The following is a 16,613-nucleotide window of genomic DNA, read 5'->3' as shown; positions in this document are numbered from 1 at the left end:
CGAGTCCAGTGATCCAGTAAAACACAGTCCAGCCCCACTGCTGAGTGCCCAGTGCCCAAGTGCCCATGCTGGGATGCAAAGGCAAGTCCCAAGGGCCCTTCAGGGCCACAGTGAAGACTCAGTTCTTGAGTGATGTCAGCAGAGGACCACAGGCACATTGGATCAGGGCACGTCCCTTGGAGACCCCAGAACGTTGAGAGACAAAGCTGCAACCTCCCAATTTCTATTTGCCGAGAGTGGCCATGGGAATGATTCGGAGATGGAAAAAAGTCAGGGAAAGGGGTGCAGGGTTAAAAATAATAATAATAATAATAACAATTAAGAGCCACCATTAAGAAGAAAATGAAAAGCAAAAGTTGGGAGAAATGAGGCTTTCGTGTAAAAAATTTTCTTCAAATTGTTCTAAGTCATGAGATGAGACTCCTTGTGTCCTGTTTTGCCTATAAAACAATACCCATTGTTTGCCCCCCTCCGGGGGTTTCAATTTAAAATGAGATCATGTTCCCCTTGATGGAAGAATCTAGACATCAAGGTAAATCGATGCAGGGAGAACACAAATGCTCAAGAATCCCAGGTTAAACCCAGGTGTTCCCACAACAGGTATTTCACAGTTGTTGAATGGCGACTGATAGCAATTGTATTAAGTATTCCTGGGGACTGTTTAGAAATGCAGGACCCTGTATTTTACTGTGAGTCCTGGGGCCTCAAAGGCCTTTTAGGAAAAAAAAAAAAAAAAAAAATATATATATATATATATATATATGCACATACATATATTGAGAACTACTGCCTAGTATTAACTCAATTGCATTTAAAAAAATAAATAAATACAAAGTGTGTTTTCAGGGTCTCTTCCCAAAGAACCTGAGTTTCTTCGGCAGCTAGCTGTGAATGGGTAGAGCATGTGTTGCTGATGCTTATGTGGACGGGGTTGTTTCTCTAGATACTGTTCCATGACTTGGGGTTAGGATTTGCTCTGACAGTTTGCTTCAGAAGGGAGTGGAGAATCTGTTGTGTATGGTTTCTTGTTTTTTTGTTTTCAAGAAGAAGCAATTCGAGTTTCATTTGGTCTGACCTCTCCAATAGAAAGAGTCAAACCAGTCAAAAATTAGTTTATTAAAGGAAAACTCACTCTGACAGGTCACTTGCTGTTGGTGATTGAATTTTTTTTCTTTTATTTTTCAGCCAATTTGCAAAGTTATCCTCCAGAACAACCAGCTTACTATTTCCCCCCCTTTTTATTTATTTATTTTTTTAAGAATAGATTTGTTTTTCACATGCTATTGTTAGTATTAGTTTGAAATCTGCCCTTCCTTCACAGAGATTTACCTCAGTGCCTTTGGGCCTGAAAAGTTAAGTCTAAGAGGAGAAGAGACAGTATCGCAGATATACCTCCGTATTTTTCTTCAAATGAATCAGCAGACTCACCTGAACAGATGTCATCTTTGTCTGTTGTGGAAATGATTAAATTCATCTCATTCAATGAGTATTTACTGAGAGCCCACTATGTCCCAGGCACTACTGGCATTCAGAATGCATCTGCGGACAAATAAATAAAAATATCTGCTTTTGTGCACCTTAAATTGAAGGGAGGGTAGAGACAGACAAGCCACAAGCATAAAACTATGCAGACGAATAGGAGGGGAGCAAGGGGGAAAAGTCTAGGGTCTGGCAGAATGTAAATACAATCTTGCTGGGGCCCGGATCTTATACACAATATGGTCAGGGGATATGACGGGGCGAAATCCCCAGGCATTTAGGGATGCGAGTCATATGACACATACCTGCTCAGACCCAGGTGTTACTCAATTCTTTCTAAACCTTTGTTCTCACTCTGCTGTTGTAAACTTCAGAGATGGTCTCACATCTCCCCGCGGGACCTGGAACAATCCTCCGCACAGAGGTATCTCTCGGTACATTTTGCTAGCTGGCTGGCTCGAGAGTGTGACTATTATTTTGAGTACCAGTTTGATGCTAGCAATTAAGTCATCTGTTACCTGGAAATTTCTGGTCCTTTTTCTCCCCACTCAGATCCTACGTAGCAATTAATAAGAAGTAATCAACGACACTTATAATGTAATTAAGTGAAAACTGTCATCACGTAGGTGATTTTAAATACTACCAGGCTTTAAATACAGACTCATTAATTTTCGCTCAGTGGTGTTCTAATATTTATTATGCATACATAAGAACTTTAAATACGAATCTGTTTCCACATTGCTATGCTTGGTAATCCTGTCCCCTGAAAAAATTATCCCGCTAGTAATTCTCAAGCCCTCCCGTAGGGTAGCTCAGGTTAATAATGTGATTCACAAGAACAACACTGGACTACAAGGGACAAGAAATTGATGAAAGGTGTCAGATCAAAAGGTGGAAAGACTTGACACTTTCTGGGAGTCAACACTAAGTACCTTGAATAAGAGGTCCTGCTTTACAACTGTCTTCAGTGCCCCCACAGGGTGAATTTTTCAAATTTATCAGTTTGGTGCATGTTCATTTGAAAATTGATTAGCTTTTGAGGATGTACAATTTTGGAAAAGTGATTAGCTAGCTAGCTAGCTAGCTAGCCAATATCTATCTGTCTATCTATCAACCATCTCTAGGCAAGTTCTCTGTAACTCGAAAGCCTCTAACAGTTTGTCAAGATATGAACTTGGGGCAGGTTACTGTTTGTGAACTCTTCAGGAGAAGACTGAATTTGGCAAGTCCAGGTGACCTGAAGGGTCATTTGTAGCTCGTGATCACACTCAGCAGATTTCGGCAGACAGAAACTGATTTCACAATTCAATCTATATTCTGTGCAGACAATTGGAATATTCTTTCTGCCCTCAGAAGAAAACAATAAAGAAATAAAGAACTCGCTGACTTAAAAACCTTTAACTTGAGGTTGTGTACTCCATTTTTTGGTACCAGCGTTAAGCTGGGGGAAAGGATTTATTCCCATAAATCCATTTTGTCCTCATTTCCCGTTTCTCTGTGGACAATAGATAATTACACACATCCAGCCTTAGAAGTAATGTCATAGCTTTATCGACCTTGATAAGGCTCTGAAAATAACATAAATAGAACATGACTTGAATGATTGGGTCATGTGATTATTGTCATCTTCATTCTTCTGTTTCCAAAAAACCCTAGTAAACACAGTTATACAACCTCCTACAGGGACTCGTTCATGATAAAGCCTTGAAGAGAAAGATTATGTCTTGTGGAACTTTCTACCACGCTCAGTGAGAGCACAGAGACTTAAACATGCTGGGCAAACTGAATTTAATATTTAACAACCAGACAATGTATTAGAGACACTCAATAGATATTTATTGAAGAAATAAGAAAAAATACGTACCTTCAATTATTCAAACTTCAGCTTAGGTGTAAACATTCTGGGGACTCCTGGGTGGCTCAGTCAATTAAGTGTCTGCCTTTGGCTCAGGTCATGATCCCAGGGTCCTGGGATGGAGTCCCACATTGGGCTCCCTACTCAGCAGAGAGCCTCCTTCTCCTTCTGCCTGCTGCTGCCCCTGCTTGTGCTCTGTCAAATAAATAAATAAAATCTTTAAAAAAAAAAAAAAGATGTAAACATTCTGATATCTCCTAGTCCTGCAAAATCATCTTTTGTGTATTTTTGAAGACCCTAATGAAGTCATCCCTTAGCCTTCTCTTTTCCAGATGACTAAATCCCCCTTGTTTCCACCTAGTTCCATAGTATTTAACTCTGAAATTATCAGGTTATACCTGTATTAATTTTGGTTTTTTTCCCCCGATCTCCATCTCTACATACATTCACGGTTCTTTGCTTCATTAGAGATCCCTCCCATCATCCCTGAAATGGTCCTCTAGAAGCCAGTTGTTGTCACCCTGACTTATGTCTTATTTCTGGGAAAAGTCAATGATGTCAAAGATAGACTCGCTCTTCGTCCCCGTCAAGTCTTGAAAAAGTCCGATCTGTGGGACGTGAGGTGGAGATAGCCCAGAAAACCACTGAGTCATGAGGCCATGTGATGCCTCGCTGGAAGGAACATGGCGGGCCCGCTATCCTGAAGAGCATTCCCAGGGGCCGTTATTTTGTTAATGGTTTGTAAAATGTTACACCAAACAAGCATCTAATGAAGAGGTGTTAGGCAAATGAGAATCCAGTGTTCAGGCTTAAGGATGTTACCTGGGTACTTCTATTGCATTTCCTATGTTTGATATCCCACGTGTCTAGTTATTTGAAGACTTTTCTGTTTGGCCCATTTCATTTTCTTTCTTCCCAATCTGAATTTCTCCCTCACTTACAATTAGCATCGCATGATTTTTTTTTTTTTTTTAAATTTTATTTATTTATTTGAGAGAGAGACAGTGAGAGAGAGCATGAGCGAGGAGAAGGTCAGAGGGAGAAGCAGACTCCCCATGGAGCTGGGAGCCCGATGCGGGACTCGATCCCGGGACTCCGGGATCATGACCTGAGCCGAAGGCAGTCGTCCAACCAACTGAGCCACCCAGGCGTCCCAGCATCGCATGATTTAAACAACTCCAAGACTTCCTTATATTTCCTGCAGCGCCTCACCTCAGGGCTAAGATTCTGACAACTCAATAAGTTACCCAGCTACATAAAGTTGATTGTGTATTGAGCTGAATTTTTTTCTGAAGAATTTACTTTTAATCTGGGAAATGTCCATGACATAACTTGCTTCCAGTGAAAACAACCCATATCAGCCACATCCTTTGTGGTTGTCTCTCATGAGTATCTTAGGTCATGGGAAGAGACCCAGGTCAACGTGATCTATGATTACATGGATGTGACCAGAATCAGTGTGGCCTAACCCAAACTAGGCATAGTCCTCCTTGGATAAGTATGTGAGCAAAGAGGAAAATCCGGCCTTGGTTGTTACGTTGACCTTGGGATATCCATCCAAGAACAAAGTATTTGTGCTTTATTCCACCTAGAGTAATTACTTAATTAGGAGGCCGGTGGTGGGATAGTTTTCTAGGGAAAATTAGGGAAAGAATTACTATTAATTTAATCATTCATCCATTTGTTTATTCATCCTTCATTTACTGAGCATCTATTTAGGTCAGCTTATAACACAAGCTGTTATGCTCAGCTTATAACACAAGCAGTTACATGCTTCATTTCAATCTTTGAATTATAATGAAGGAATGATCAAATAACCACATAAACAAACAAAAGTCAGAATTACAGTATAATTTTTAAACTATAAAAAGCCTTTCATAGTTCACACAAATTCTAATAAAGTGTTTCAGAAGGTCTGAGATGTTGGGATCAAGTAAAGGCTTTCTGATTTTTTTATTGTATCCCACAGAGAGATGCTTTAGATCACAACTTAGTCCATACACACACACACACACACACACACACACACACACACTCTCATGCACTCACTCACACACATTTCTGTTCAATTGTTTTTTTTTTTTTTTTTAAAGCTGGTCCTAACCCATTAAAATTGATTTCATGCCCAATGGATTGTAACCACAAGTTTGAAAAGCACTACCATAGGATACTCAACATCAGCCCTGGCTGAACATAGTAATCTCTGAAAGCATTGTTAAAAATACCAATGCCTGGGCCCTACTCCAGACCAACTGAATTCAAATCTGGAGGTGAGGTCTGAGCACTGGTATTTTATTAAAGTTCCCCTTGTGATTCTAATGAGCACTGAGGATTAGTAATCACTACTCTACATAATGGGAAATGTTCTTTAAAATAAACAACTACCGTTTTCACCATGTAAGTAATATGTGCATCTACTGAAAAAATTCAAGTTTATATTTATGAAATAGAAAATAAGTCTGTGGCTTAACTCCTCACCTCTCACTTCTGCTGTCTAGAGGTAAACATTATAAATAGCTTCTTGTGTATCCTCCCCCAAATTTGGGCATGTACAGGAATCTACAACCTTTTCACAAGTTTCGTGTTTCCAGAGAACTTTAATACTATGTTGACAAACTATAAAAATTACTGTTGGTGTTTTGATGCGGATTACATTGGATTTATGTTTATTACACAATCCAATGTTTATTACATTGGATTTAGGGATGTGAATTGATTTCAGTGAATTGATGTTTTCCGTCTTGTATCTTATTCAAGAATATGATATATCTTTTCATTTGTTCAATTTTTTAAATGTCTTTCCAGAAAGTATTATAGTTTTTTTTTAATGTAGATGTCTTGTACATTCATTATTAGGTTTATACCTAGGTGTCCTATCTTTTTTATGTTATTATAAATGAGATAACTTGCCTCATTCCATTTTACAGCTATGTACTATTTTTGAAATTCTACTGAATGTGGTTATTAATTTTGAAATCAGTCCTGCTAACTGAATTATTATCTATTGCTAATAGAATTTCCCTCAATTGATTATTTCACATTTTCTATACCATTACGCAGTCTGAAGATAGTAATAATTTGTCTCCTCAGTTGAAGTACTGACACCACATATTTTTCTCTTATCTGATTGCTTTGACTGATACTTTCAAAACAATGAATTTTAATTTGGGATGGTTCCAGAATGTTACATCTATTATACAAATGACTTAAAGCTAAAAATTAAGTACATAATATATAGGCATGTTAAGACTGAGGAAAAAAATAGGTAAAATAACTTTCAACAATTTTCTTCAGTTCCCTTTTCCTTTAAAAGTCTATCTGGGCACCTGGGTGGCTCAGTCAGTCAGGCATCAAACTCTTGACTGTCATTCAGGTCATGATCTCAGGGTTGTGAGATCAAGTCCCTAGCCAGGCTTCTCACTGGGTATGGAGCTTGCTTGGGATTGTCTCTCTCCCTCTGTCCTTCTTCCCCACCAAATCTAAATAATAATAATAATAATAATTGTCAATTTGGGACAGAAGACATGAATAGGCACTTTTTCAAAGGAGACATCCAGACCTGATGACATCTTGTCTTATTTTTTAGCTTTTGACAAGTTCCTCATATTTTTCTATAGTAATTTATCTATTTTAGCAGAGCTTCCAGATAAAATGCAGGACATCCAATTAAATCTGAATTTCAGAAAGACAACCAATATTTTTTCAGTAACTATTATATGAGACATAACCCCCAAATCTTACTTATCTGAAATGTAAATTTAACTAGAAGGGGGTCCTATATTTCTATTTATTGAATCTGATGACCCTAGTTAGAAATCCCGATGTCTTGTGAACTTTGGTAATATTTTTCTAGAAAATTTAATTTTTCACTTAGGTTTTCAGAAGGATCAACATAACTTTGAGCCAAGTGATCTCTTGAAATATTTCCTCATTTCTAATTTTATGTTTTCTCCTATTTTTTTTTTTATTGGAACAGTTAGTGGTTTGTTTTGTTGGTTAAATGAAAAGCAGCTCTTGGAATTATCTGTTCTGTTTTTCTAATTAATAAATTAGAAGTATTTATATGTTAATGTCTATGGATTCCTCCCTCCTCCATTCTTTGGTTAATTTTGCCATTCCTTGGCTAGGAGAGCTCAGGCTAGAGAGGAAATTTTGGAATTCCCAGACAGTTGCTACTACTCTTCTGAGTACGTAGGGGATGAGAAGAGATGAGACCCTGAAATGCCAACAGTTACACCCCTAGTAGAGAAGAACGAAGTCAAAAGGAAGCCTGAGAAGGAGTAGCGTGAGACAAGAGTAGAGTGGAGTGAGACAAGAGCCAGGAGAATATTAAATCTCAACAATTCTAAGCTTCAGCGTCCTCACTCATAAAATGGGAATGGTAGTATCTGCCTTATCATCTTAATGTGCGCAACGTTCCCAACACATAGTAGGTGATCAGGTATGATTACTGACAGCCAGTCCTTCCCAAGTTGGAGTCCCCCTCATTTGTCCTCACACCTCCCCTGATCTTGTTTGTTGTTTTGGGGGGCACTATGACTGTGCCATTCTCCTCATGTTCCAATGTCACATCTTAAGGACCCACTACCATTGAACCTAGAGAAGTCACTGCTGCAGTCAGCATCCTACTCTTGGCCATCTGCCCATTTCTCTCCAGAACTTGTTCTCCCTGCGGCTCGTTTTCATCAGCTGTCACTCTCTTCTGGACTCAAGGCTTCCCTTTTCCCTTCGTCTTTTGACTCACCACAACTACCGAGCTTCCAGAGACTGGACCAGGAGCCTCGTCACACAGCTAGAAGATAAATAAGTCCCAGGGATGTAATGCCCAGCATGTTGACTGTCGCCAACCCCACTGTGTGATGCATAGCAAAGTTGTTAAAAGAATAAATCCTATGAATTCTCACTACAAGGAGAACACTGTTTTCCTTCTTTCTTCTCTTCATATTGTATCTACAAGAGAAGATGGATGTCAGTTGAACCTACTGTGGTAGTCATTTCACACTCCACGTAGATCACACCATCATGTGCCTTAAACTTACACAGTGATACCTGTTGATTATTTCTCAAGAAAACTGGGGGGATACCCAAATATTCCAACAGTGTGTCTGCCATGTAAACAGCTGCTATGCCTCAAGAAACTTGCTCCCAGGACTTTTAGACTTTTCGCCTCTTCCCTTTTCCCTATTCTTTGGTTGATGAACTCAACCCAGGATGGTGGCTGCTACTTGCCACTTGTTTGATAGCGCTTTTGTTTTGATATCATCATCCAGTATAGAGGTTATTTACGTTTAATTGTTATCATTAAAAATTAGTTTAAATTTAATTAAAGTTAAATGAAAATAATTGCTTTTCTCAGTCACAGCAGCTGGCCCTCCCATGCTCAATAGCTCCCGTGGCTTGTGGCTGCCGTCTCTCCAGCATGGCTTAGAGAACACTTACAGCACCGCACCAGGTTCTACTGGGCAATGCTGCCCTAGGCTATCGCTCGGCACTTAGACCCAGGAACTTTAGACAGTTGGCCCTGGAAAGGCAGAATCAGGCAGATTAACCCCTGGGTTATGCTCTTCTGATTTCCAGGAGCCACATCCATTCACTGCTACGGGAGATCAGAAAAATCCGAAGCTGTCAACCCAGAAAACAGATATTTGATTCAAAATATTTCTGTGGGGAGAGGAAGAAATCAGGATGTGTCACCTGGACTGTGTTTTCTGAATCCCCTCTACATTTTTAAAGAGAAAACAAAGGAGGCAATATTCCCTGCTTTCCTCTCTGTTTCTTCTGGGTCTTGGAGTTGCTGAAGCAGATTTAAGAACAATGCTGTTGTCTCTGCACGCAGCCTGCCTCCCAGATTCCAGGATGGGAGTGGGGGAGGAACTGGTGAAAGGGAGGACAAAGTCACCTTGTCACTGACAAAATACTTGGTTGAAGCTCTTTTTTTTTTTTTTAAGATTTTATTTATTTATTTGACAGACAGAGATCACAAGCAGGCAGAGAGGCAGGCAGAGAGAGAGGAGGAAGCAGGCTTCCCGCTGAGCAGAGAGCCCAATGTGGGGCTCAATCCCAGGACCCTGAGATCATGACCCGAGCCGAAGGCAGCGGCTTAACCCACTGAGCCACCCAGGCGCCCCTTGCTTGAAGTTCTATGTGGACCCAATGTCAGGGCGGGGCAGCGCGGACTAAGGCAGGAGCGGATGGGGATGGGGGCAGTCAAGCTGGCACCGGAGGGTTCCTCCCCTTCCCTTCCCCTTGGCCTTGACTCTCGGTTCCTTTCTCATGCAGACAGAAAGCTGGCCCAGCTCCTTCTCTGCACCCAAACTCCTTCCTCAGCCACTGGTCTTCCCTGAGCCCGCAGGGAGCAGCATCACTGCACTGCCTGAAGGGCAGCCCCGCAACCTCGGGCCTTCCCCCTGCCCCTGCTGCCTGGGGCCTGAGCATGCCTGAGTTCTGGGGGGAAGGGCTGGCTGTGCCCAGGGCTCCGGGGGGATCCAGGGGTCTCCCAGGGTCATCTGCAGGCCCCTGAAGGAGCATGACTCCCTCACAGGTGCACTACTGCTGCTCAGGGTCATATATATATATATGTATTTTAAGACTTTATTCATTTAATTGACAGACAGAGATCACAAGTAGACAGAGAGGCAGGCAGAGAGAGAGAGGGAAGCCGGCTCCCTGCTGAGCAGAGAGCCCGACGCAGGGCTCAATCCCAGGACCCTGAGATCATGACCTGAGCCTAAAGCAGAGGCTCAATCCACTGAGCCACCTAGGTGCCCGAGGGTCATAATTTTTAAGACATTCACACGTCTCACTCACCAACCTCTTTAATTTCCCACAGAAACTTGGTGCCATAGGTCCTTTTACCATCCTCACCTTCCAGATGGAAAAACCTGCACAGAAAGGTTAGTTCACCTGCTCAAGTCACACAGGCAGCAGGTGGGATCTATAGCCAGATAATCTGGGTCTACAGGGACCACTCTCAGCCACTGTACTGGGTGCCCGGCAGTCAAGTGGTGCTTCAGAAACCCCCAGAGAAGTCATCAAATGGGCTACCACTCCCACTTCTGCATTTCCCATTTTTTGCAATGATAGGGCCTGGCTAATGGCTAAGTAAGCCCACTGGGGCCAGTCCGCCTGGCACAGAGAGACTTTGTAAAGCCAACTCTGTCACGCTGCACTCCCAGCTTCACCCTGAGGTGGGACACAGTGGTCCAAAGCCTCAGGATTGCAGCATTTTTCGGGAAGTGCACATTGATGAATGGCCGGTGCTTTCAGAAGAGAGAGCCACGTCTGGTCCTCTGTTTCCCCAGTACTGCCTGAGGACCCAGGATGCACTAAGTCAGGCGCTGGGCTTTGCGGGTCACTAACATCCATTTCAGGCAACCTGGGGCCAGCACTGAGCCATATGTCAGTCCCCTGCACACCCTACGTGGATTTATTCTGTGGACATCCCCTCTGCTGGTTCCTCCTGACACTGTCTCTTCTAATGACTTCCCCAGGACAAACCACATCGCACTCAGCAGCAGCAACAGTGATGGTACAGGGCTGGTGCTCCACGAACCGTTCCTGAATGACTAAGTGAACAGAAATATTTTGGTGGCCTCCACTGTAGACAAGAATGCCCCAGGGTTTTTTGTTAGCCATTGCACTGGGGTCCATCGCCGTCCTGTTCCCTCCCCAGAAAGCTGCAGCTGAGCCCCTGGCTCCTGGCTTTGAGAACTGAGCTGTACGACTTCTCCTTCTGCCTCCCCTGTGCCACATTAAAGACAGAAAGCCAAGGGCATCCAAGTCCATCTTCAAAGGGCTGACTGAGACGCAGGTGCATGACCCCGCAGCTTTAGAGATCACGTGACATCTGAATCCCCCGAGCCTGCTGAGTCTGTGCTCTCTCTGACAGCCCCCCTGCCTCCTCTGGGCCAGTGTCTGCCAGCACCGGGCAGGCTGAGATGATAGTCAACGCCTGGGTTGGTTTCCAGCCATGGGATCCCAGCGAGGATTTCTTACTTCCAGGACAAGGCTGGTTTGCTGAATCTGCTAGGGGCCTTCAGATAGTAATCCCTGCAGGTCTGCTTCACGCCTGCCCCTGGGGAATACCACCTCGGCACATGGCTCAAATGGCTGCCGGTGACTTTTCTGTTGAAACTCAACAGTCCACTGAGTCATTTTAGAACATAAAAATACAAAACCATTTTGTATGTGAAAAGCAATAACAAAATAAACCCTGGGAAAACAGATCTGCTTTCAAATACAACTGCATCGGGGTTACGATATATTAATACGTCTTCAAAATGAATAAGATGATGACTCATAGGACGTAGAGTATTGGGCAATGGACAGAAATAACAAATGTAAGATCACACATTATCCTCAGAGAAAATAGTCAGATCAGTCAACAGATAATAGTCGAAAGTTCAAATAAGGCCAGACCATACATTGACACAGAAACACTTGTAAAATGAGACAATAAGCCATGGGATCAGTGGACAGTGAGACAGGTTCACATTTTGTTCTATCTCCCACGGAGGTTCAAACCTCTCAAACCATCTATTGAACCTTTTGTCTTTCTTTCCTGCCCTCATAACACATAACACCCAGCAATATGGTGTCATCTCCACACCTGACAGAATCTATGCTACCACAGATGATCAGTGAGTGAGCTCCTGGAGGTTAAACCCACTACCAAATCTTGGGTCACCATTCTGCCTCATTTTCCAGCTGCCTTGTGCACTGATAACCAACCCCTCACTTTTACACCATCATGCCCTCTGCCTCTTCATTCTACCCTTTCCACCTCCCTCCTCTGTGAGGGCTTCTCGTCTGCTGCTTGTGTCTGCCGGCCTCCCTACCACTCTGACCCTAGATCTCGCTGGACCATCTTATCGACCTCGATGGCAGGCTGTGCCTGTGGCACGAGCTGCATGGAAGCTGATCATTTGTCACCCCTTTGAACAAAATATTCTCTAAATAATTGCTTGACATTTACTTAAAGGCATCGCATACATGGCCCACACAGAAAAGCCAAAAGCCCTATAGTTGGTCAGATGCCCTCTTCAGAAGCAGACTCTTACCTGCTGTTCCTTGAGGATCTCCCACCTCACCCAGCTGACTTATCAGAATATTCCTCCCTGACAAGGGTTCTTGTGAATGTAATTGTCACTATCTTGTTGGAGAGACTTAGCCCTCTCTCAAGCCTGGAGTCCTGGCCCCTTCACTCCATCTCTGTAGATCGATGACTCTTGAATCTATAGTCTTCTACCTAGATTTCCTCCAGACCTATGGATATGAGAACTCACTTGGCTTCCAACTGTTCCTCTTCAAGTTTGGAATGTTCAAAACCAAACTCAGGGCTCCCAGTCCCTGCCCTCTGTACCTTTCCAATCAGATCCTCTGCCTGTGCACCCTTTTTGCCCAGCTAACACTACCACCCACCCAACTGTAGACATTCAACAAACTCAAGGGCTTCCATTGACTCTGCATTCATCTACTTTCCCTCTATCTAATTGGTGACTAAATTCTTTTGATCTCATTCCCTCAGTAACCTGGGAACTGTCCCTTCCACTTTCACTGCCATTCCCCTATTCAAAGGACAATTTTCTCACCTAGTTTTCTTCTATAACTTCCCAGCTGACCTCCATGGTTCAGGGCTCTTCCCACCTTTCGTCTGCTCTCCACTTGGCAGCCCAAGTGACCTTTATACAATGCAGATTTGACCCCTTCCCTCTCCTACTGAAGACATTCCAATGGCTCTTTATTATCTCCAAGATACTGACCAAGGTCCTCATTTGCCTCAGTAGAGTCAATTCTTGCTGGTGCCTACAGACTTGTGTCTCTGACTTATCGTTCAGTATTGTACATCTTTCGATAACTTTCAGTAACTTGCATGCGCCTATACCGTCTCCCAAAATCTTTGTGCATTCTCTTTCTGCTGCCAAAATAGTCTTCTTAATCCTTGCTGCCCCGGGGTCTCAGCTTGGACACCCCTCCTTCAGCAAGCCTCCTGGTCCCCAGTGGCCCCATCAGGAGCTGGCTCAGTTGTCGAGCAGCACAGGGACTCACCATGTCCTGACACACGGGGCACCATACTATAAGCATTTCCTATGATTCTTTGTGCCCTGTGAGCACATGAGCTCTCTGGGGGTTCCGGCCAGTCTTGGTTCTTCCCTGATAGTCACAGATCCAGGGACAGAGCTAGGCACTGCCATTGATCAGTATGCACCGAAAGAATAAAAGGACTATGTTACCAAACTTCTAAAATGTGCATGTCCTTCTGAGAATCTATCTTGGTAATCACAAATATGGTTGCACAAATATGCTTGTTTAAAGATTATTTATAATAGAAAAACACTAGAAATAACAAATGTACAGCAGAGGAGGAACAGTCAAGTTAATGGTAATGAATCTATGTAAAAAAATGTTAAGTGGGCATATTGTATTTCTTGTCATATAATATTAAGGGAAGAAAACATAGAAAGCAAAATGTGTACTGCAATTTAGTAAAAAGTAGATTTAGAGCAGGAAATGATAAGAAAGGAATTAGGCAACATGGTAAGAAATTATACCTTTAAGTGATGGGATTGCGGATCACTTACATTTTTTCTCTTTTTCTATATTTTCCAAATTTTCTTTTAAAAAAAGATTTTATTTATTTATTTGTTAGAGAAAGAGAGAGAGAGGGAGAGAGAGAGTACAAGCATGGGGAGCGGCAGGCAGAGGGAGAAGCAGGCTCCAGGCTTAGCAAGGAGCTGGATGCAGGAACTGATCCTAGGACCCTGGGATCATGACCTGAACTCAAGGCAGTTGCTTACCAGACTGAGCCATAGGCATCCCTATTTTCCAAACTGTCTTAATTGAATGTTAATTAGCAATATTTTTCTAACTGGAAATACACATGGGTATGCTCGTGGGCACAACCAAGCCTGTCCCCTCAGACTCCCCAGCACCGAAAGATCCAGCTCATTTGGTAAGACTCTGGGTCCCATTTGGGGAATGACTCTGCCAGGGACAAGCTATGGTGCCCAGCAGTATGTGTCCATCACACCAAAATTCTGCCAAGCTCCTCGTCTGGCTTCCTTATTAACTTCGAGGTCCCCATCCATATCCTATTCTGCCCCTCGTACCAGACCACCTGAGACCTCTGTTCCTCACCACTCTTCCCTCTTTCCAGCAGCCTCATCCAAAGTGCAAGCAGAAGTTTCTCCAAGTTCTTGGATTGGTCCTGAATTGCCTTCCTATCAGATTTTTTTTTTTTTTAAAGATTATTTATTTATTTATTTGACAGAGAGATTACATGTAGGCAGAGAGGCAGGCAGAGAGAGAGAGGAGGAAGCAGGCTCCCTGCTGAGCAGAGAACCCGATGTGGGACTCGATCCCAGGACTCTGGGATCATGACCTGAGCCGAAGGCAGCGGCTTAAACCACTGAGCCACCCAGGCACCCGCCTTCCTATCAGATCTTTACCTTTTATTTACACAGTATGGGGACAACCTTTCATCCTGAACCCAATGAGAAGCTGGCTGTATCGTGGCTTGGGGAAGGTAAACTCTGAGAGCAGAAAAGCCCCTTCTGATCACTTCTATCAACTCCCTCTTTTGCAAATGAGGACAGAAAGGTCACACATGACAAGAAAGAGCAAAGTGTAAACCAGATCATGTGCCTGCGTTACATCTGCTGACATATTATGTAATGGTCTTACCTGGTCTATAAGTTGTTTATATATTTTTTGAAACATCTAATTCTTCAAAGAACTGAAACTTGAATATTCCAATGTGTCATTCACCCTGGGTGGACTTGAGAAAGAAATGGAGTACGGGGGCAGTGATGTGCCACTCCACGGAGAGACTCATGAAAATGATATGCATGGGAAGGCTGAAAACCAGACATGGTGAGTTATTTGGGGAACCCTGGAGAGGTGCCCCGGACATTCCCAGTACTCTGGGGACTGGCCTTCCTCTTCCTCTCCAACTCTGCCTCCACCATTGCAGACCCTAAAACCAGCAGTCCTGCTTCCAGCACCTGCTGAAGGGCAGACTGCTGACCACAGATGCACCCCCACAAGACCTGCCGGGAGCGTGATGATGTCCAATGTGGAAAGACGTCTCCCATGCTGAAGGTGAGTCCCTATGTTCTTGGCCAGAGCTCCAATCCTTCTTTCTTTTCAAGGCCCCAGCTCTTTCATTGCTGTCTATTCTTGGACTGTAGTCTGATCTCCCCCAAAAAGCAACACCAGTCCGTGGGACCTGTCCAATTCAGAATCCCCCCGCCCCTCTGAAGCCTTCCTGGTGACCTCCATCAGTGCGTCCTGCTCAACTCTTCCTTCTCTCTGTGTGCCTTCTTCTTAGTCAGGGTTCTTCTCCCTAAGCTCATCCAGAGACCCTCTGTAGCCATAGCCTGCCACAGGACTCCAGTTCCAGACATGTCTAAAGTGTGAAGGGATTCAAGCAAGAATGCTTGCTGCATCATTGTACCTGTGATGAGCCAAAAATTCTGCGGGGGTGAGTGTCTTCAGCATCCCCCTCCCCCGAGCTCACCCTCTTCCCCTGCCCTCTAGGGAGATTCTGCTTTTACCAGGTCCATCCATCATAACCTTGTGTGATGCAGAATAAGGGGTGGGGGTGGAGTGGGGAGAGGAACCCAGGTTGGAATTGCAAAGAATTTACAGATGGTTGAGAAAAAGAAACTTAGGAAGAGTCATTGCAGGCATTTTAAGGTATCTAAAATTTTGTTTGTTTCATGATGTGTTCCTTTTATTGGGTAATCTCTCTTGGGACCATAACTTTAACAAGGCTGCATATTATTTTTGAGAAGAGTACTAGTGAATATGGCAAATGGCTTAATCCCTGTTTTCTCTCCCCATAATTTATCTATGTCAAAGAATACAGTAATATGCCGTGTCTGCCATAGAATACTTGGATTTGGGAGTAATGTATTAGAAACTAGGATAAAACAAATAACCTTCTTTAAAAAAATTCTAACCCTTTTGGATATTAACCATCTTAAAGATGCTATGGAACACAACCAAGAATGGAACCTCCAGGCCAGCTCTAGGCCAGCATATGATTCACTGTGGTCTTGCTCTTCTCACCAACCAAGAAACTTGAAGCCACTGAAGTACTGTCCAGGGCTTTCTAGTTTCCAAGTGATTTCTTATATATTAGCTAATCTGGATATTCAGAACCACGTGGGATGACGTGCACTATAATGTTAGCTCCATTAGAAGATGATAAAAGTCGGGGCGCCTGGGTGGCTCAGTGGGTTAAGCCTCTGCCTTCAGCTCAGATCATGATCTCAGG

The sequence above is a fragment of the Mustela lutreola genome, chromosome 11 (assembly GCF_030435805.1).
Source record: "Mustela lutreola isolate mMusLut2 chromosome 11, mMusLut2.pri, whole genome shotgun sequence".
In the NCBI taxonomy this organism is placed as follows: Eukaryota; Metazoa; Chordata; class Mammalia; order Carnivora; family Mustelidae; genus Mustela; species Mustela lutreola.
The sequence above is the reverse complement of the archived record's forward strand: the minus strand, read 5'-3'. Positions refer to the sequence as shown.